A 6,000-nucleotide genomic window follows, 5' to 3' on the forward strand; every position below is an offset into this window, starting at 1 on the left:
AAAATAGCTGCCATTTCCCAGGGCCTCCCTCCTCAGTGGTTATGCTCAGCTCAGAAGACTGTATTTTGTATCCTTATTTCTCCATGTTTATCTATAAATATGACATTCACTTTGCCCAGAAGGCAAATCATATTACCTTCACAAACTGGATGATATTATTATTATTATTTTTTCGTATCGTAAGCATGGGTGCTTTTATGTGTGTTCTCCAAAATGTCTGTATAGAAATACTGACTTTAAATATTTAATGTGAATGCATTTGACTCTAATCTCAGCAGGCAGCAGTCTTGAATAATTGTTATACTTTAGATGTGGCTAATATCAGAAATGTAATAGAAGAACTACCAATTCAATGTTTTTCCTTTCCCGTGATATTTTGCTTATTTTCTCTTCATAGATGGAAGAGTGACTACAGAGACTAAACTTGCTGAAGACACAGGCTTTCCCTTAACGAAGCTTCAGCATAATGGACAAATAATACATTAAATTGCTTCTCCTGAATTATCTCTGCTGTTAATTTTTAATAAAGCAAGCAAATTGAGGGTCAAATTAACTTGCAATTTATCAGTACATGACTAGATTTAAAACAAGTGTCCATCCTGCTCCAAAATGTAATAATCCATGTATTCCACTTTGTGACCACTGATCAGTTGAATGCAGAAAAGAGTTTTTCTCCAGGCAGATAAAAAAAACAAAAGAAATGATCTTTCTTTAAAGCTAAAGCTAAAATAAGTCCTAAAGCCCGGCAAACATTACTGATCTTGTGCTCAGCAGCACTGCTTCAGAAGGGAGATATCATTATACTGTCTCTTTGCAACAGAAGACTTTTTAGTTAGTTCAATAAAGATAAAACAAGTTTGGAGAATTAATAAGCCGCAGTCACACTAATATATACTAAGCCTGTTGTCACGAGCCATTATAAATTATGTCTTACTATGTGGTTCATATCCACAGGAATCTCATACAAAAACAATAAACTTTATTATGTTAACAAATTAATTTTTATTCTTTCCCTTGCAGAGTTGAAAATATTTCTTCTAAGACCTTCTGCATTAAGAATTAAACTACTCTAGCAGCCAGTATGTCTAGGCTTGCAAATGCTGCCCTTAAGTCTCTGACTTCTGAAATCAGAGACTTCCAGTAAGTTCTGGTTAACTGTAATTTAATAGTTTTAAAACACATGGAAATTAAAACCTTAGAAGCCATCAAACTCATATCCTGCTTCACCAGACAACAGGGAAAAGATGTTTCAAAATGAATAGAGCGGTGGTCTATTATAAAAATTCAAAAGATATAACCTGAAGACCAAGATTTAAATGCAATTAGGCATATGTCCTCTAACTGCCAGTCTTGCAAATATGTCAGAATGGTTTCTCACGGTGTATGCCAACTTCTTTTATGTAATTACATGCTTCCCCAGATTCTCATGCCTACTCACACAGACGAAACTTGTCTTCAACCAGTATGTCTGTACTTCCTCCGTTACGCAGGCTGAGAGGATCTGCCTGTGGTGAGAGCACACCCAGCTTAACCAGAGAGTGGGTTTGGGGAAAACCAGCAGCAATGCATCCCTCCACATCTGCTTAGTTGTCCAGGGCAAATCACAGAATCACAAAATGGTTTGGGTTGGAAGGGACCTTAAAGATCATCTAACTCCAACCCACTGCCATAGACAGGAATGTCACCCACTAGATCAGGTTGGCCAAGGCCCCATCCAGCCTGGCCTTGAACACCTCCAGGGATGGGGCATCCACAGCTTCTATGGGCAGCCTGTGCCAGTGCCTCACTACCCTTACAGTGAAGAATTTCCTCCTAATGTCTAGTTTAAATCTATCCTCTTTTAGTTTAAGACCATTCCCCCTTGTTCTACTATTGTCTACCCAAGTAAAGGGTCCTTCTCCATCCTTTTTATAAGACCCCTTTAAGTACTGAAAGGCTGCAATGAGATCTCTTTGGAGCCTTCTCTTCTCCAGGCTGAACAGCCCCAGCTCTCTCAGCCTTTCTTCATAGGAGAGGTGCTCCAGGCCTCTGATCACCTTTGTGGTCCCCCTCTGGATTCACTCTAACAGGTCCACATGCTTCTGGTGCTGGGGGCCCCACACCTGGATGCAGCACTCCAGGTGGGGATTCACCAGTGCAGAGCAGAGGGGGACAATCACCTCCTTCCACCTACCGGTCACACTTCTTTTGATGCAGCTCAGGATGCAGTTGGCCTTCTGGGCTGCAAACGCTCACAGATGTGCTGCACCATTTGGCATATAATATCAGCATTGCTAATAACAATGAACTGATGTGAAGCTTCTTTCACTTCAATTGTTTTTGATTTGGAAATGACAGGATCAGTAAATATTCGTGCACTGAGATGCATTAAGAGAAAAGGGTTCTGCATGCCAGACCATTTTCTTTCATGGAAATCAATGAGTTCATGGAAAGCATATGGATGAGATTTTGTAGATGAGAAAAGCCCTTCTGTGAAAAGAAAAAGTAAACCTAGATGATATAACATAAGCAGGCAGGTATAATTAAGTGTGGAGCTTTCTTGCTTTCATAGCTATAAATAATGCATGATTAGGTTATTACAAAATTATCATATTGCTATCTGTTTTATGCATACATAGTTGCACTCATGCATATCCAAATATCATGAAAAATGAAATAATATCAAATAATAATGGAATTAATATCTGCAAATTCACTCTGTTTCCTTCCCTGCCGACTGGAGACATCCTTCCAGTTAGGAAGCCAAGTAAAACAGAAGTGCCCTGTGTTAGATGGTAGAGTAGATCCTGGCTTTAGTGAGCAGCAGAGGGGAATGAGGTCCAAAAAGGAGACACTCCATTTATTCAAGGATTTTACTGTTCGACCCTAAGTGTCTGGCCTTGGGGACAGCAAGCAATAATCTTCCATGGACTGTGGTGTCCCATGGTGGTCCTCCTCCCCCATGCTGCAGCCTCTTGAGGGGAATGGGGATGGTGGTAGGGATGGGGACAGGGATGGGGACAGGAATGATGACAGCTGTGGGCTCTGCGTGCTTGTGGAAATCACCCCAGAAAGGGGTGAAAGCCAAGTGCCCAACAGCTTGCTTTGCACCAAGCTTGTTTACAGGCTGTAAGCCAGACCCAGCGTTAGGCACTGGCAGTCAAAATGTCACCTCAACAATGAGTTGTGCCGGGCAAGGAGCATTTAGAGAAGGTATTTTTATAACACACATTCACCTCTTTCCTTGCTAGTCATTTATCCGCACAAGGATATCATTAACAGTGCTCTTCATCCAGGCTTCTTTAACGAAGGCTGGATTTAACAAGCCACATTTCTGTCACCATTTATTGCATGGCCAAACCCCCAGGTAGCAGCACTCAGCACAGGGAGCATCTGGCTCCTTCAGAGTACTTGAAGATCTGCCAAAGAAAAAGGTCATTTTCAATGACATCGGGCTTCAAAGCAGCAATTTAATTTGGGGGGAAAAAGGTCAATCTATCCACTCCTAAAACTGGGAAGGCAAAGCCCACCTGATTGCTTTCTCCCACCAGCATTTGTGGGCTGTTGTCACTGTCTGACCAGGCCTTGCAGGTAACTAGCTTTCAGGAGCATTTTGTTTTTTAACTGCCAGTCTTGTGCTGTCACAGCAGGCATTAATGAGGAGCCATCATGATGGGGACTGTGGTTTGAGTGTGCGCATCAGCTAGGGGTGCCTGGGATGCCTTTACCTTCCTGCTCTCTCTGCAGGACATGCTCAACTAGGATACTTTGTTATAGGTTTGCTTCCTGATTAAGAGGCAGAGTTTTAAGAAACAGGCAGACAGGTGTAGGAAAAGGCCTTGAGGTAAAGTTTTCCAAAATACCGAAATCTTATGTGCCAGAGGCAATACAGAAGTGCTACTTATTTTTAAAAGGACATAAATCTGGTTTTGTATATAGATATTTTAATACTACTTTTTACTGATTCAGCTAGAAATCTTAACCTCTATACAGTCATGTAAGCACATGTAAACAACTGAACTAAACATCTATATGTATACATAGATATGACAAATAATGAGAGCTGGATATTTTTACATTGCAAGCCCCCCATCGTATCACACCCCAGGCCTCCTCCCTCTCTTCACCCCTCATTTCAGAGCCTTTCTGGTGAGATGCAGGAATAGGAGAGGCGAGCAGAGGCCAAAGGCTGCCAGGAAGCATGCACTGATTACTGGCCAGGGAACTGGGCACCGGGGAGAGGAGGTGCTGGGGACCTGGTTGGGCAGTCCCTGAGGAGCTACAGATTAATGTCTTTCTCTGATAGGAGACTTTGGGTCATCCTGTAGTGCTTTGGTCTGTCCCTTTTCCTCATTTCGGCAGCTCTCTATCTTCTGGATGGAAGAAGAAGCTTCTGGCATGGACAAGGCGGTAGTGTTTGTTTTGGGGAGAAGAATAGAAAAGGGAATTAGGCAGCAGATGCTGCAGAGGGTGGCAGGATGAAAGCCTGTGCCTCTTATTTCTCACCAGAAGGGGATGTACCTAGAACAGGCAGAATGGACAGCAGGAAAGGAAAGGAGCAGGCAAAGGGAGAAGCGATCATAAATTCAAACTATGGGACTAAGCAGCTTCCAGATACTCTGAACTCATCTCAACTTGGAAATGCCACCAAATCCTTCTCATTTCTGTGCTGAGCCTCCAGAGCCAGACAAGTCCGCCCCAGGGAGCATCTGAAACCAGTCTAGTGTCTTAAAATGGCTTTGTGAGACTAAACAGAGTCTGCGAGAAGGCTAATAACTCCTCAGTCACGGCAGTTTAAGCTTTCCCTGCAGGAATGAGAGACCTCAACTGGCCCAGGAGCTGTTTGGGGTTGGCAGATCTATAACACACGATTTGTACTTTCTCCTGAAAGGTCATTCTCTGTGGGCCAAGGTGAGGGGAGTTTTATGAGTCGACACATGGTTGGGCTTGCATGCTGCTTGGGGGAAACCTGCAACCCTCTACCTCTTCTCCAAGCAATGCAGGCAGCAGAGGGTTAGCATCCTCCACTGAGCTGATATCTTGGTCCTCACTGTGTGACCAAGGCAGATGGAGCAGGCTGTGGGAGCAGCCTCGGCTGTGCTGGGGACCTAGAGCTGCACTGGGTGTAACCTGTCAGGGCTACCTGGCATCCCATGTTGCTCCAGGGCTGCACCCATTCCCCAGGCTGGACATGCCGGGCTCTGGGGCTTTACTGAGAAATTGGAAGGATTCATTGGCTTTTCCGTATCGAGGCGAGTTCAGAGCATTCAGAGACTGTTCAGACTACAGTTTGAAACACTGTAGTTTGCTCTAATTCACTTGCCTTTTTGGCTGAAGTTAATTATTTTCTGATGTCCCCCATATGGTGCCAGTGTCTAATGTAATCCAGAAAGTAATTAAATGCATCAGAAGTCCTTCAGTTTCCTTTCAGTGTTAGCTTAGCCTTCAGGAAGCTGGCTGTTTAAAAACTCCCTTTTTGTGTCTTTCATTAGCAAACATTAGAGTAAAAACTTGCATTGGCCCATCTCAGTCCTTCCCAGCTGGAAGCACCGTGGTTCTGCAAAAAGACAGTAGAGCTGGCAGGGAGAGAGGTTGGAGGTGGAACAGAGAATGAGCTGAAATGGATAAAAGCAGCTAAAGGTAATCACCAGTATACACTGCAAAATTATTATTCCTTTGTACAATACTTTGCCCACAAATGCTATAAGTGACACTTTTGTCTACTGTAAGTGAAAAAAAGACAAGGAGTAAACTTGTTTTTGGCTCTGTAATATTAAAAGTCAGTACACAGTCATTGCAATGCTGTGGTCAGTTTCTGTCATTATTTCATTCACTTGAAGATATTTTTACATATGATTCAGAGAAATCAAATATAAGCAGCTGGGGGCTGTTTATTATTATTTGCTGCTTGCAGTGTGGTCCAGGGATCCCGCTTGGAGCTTCAGGCTCCTATGATGCTAATGGTCAGATGTGTATCCAAAAAGTGGCAAATTAGTTTCTGCCCTGAGGAGCTCAGAGTTT

Source organism: Cygnus olor, chromosome 3 (assembly GCF_009769625.2).
Source record: "Cygnus olor isolate bCygOlo1 chromosome 3, bCygOlo1.pri.v2, whole genome shotgun sequence".
NCBI lineage: Eukaryota > Metazoa > Chordata > Aves > Anseriformes > Anatidae > Cygnus > Cygnus olor.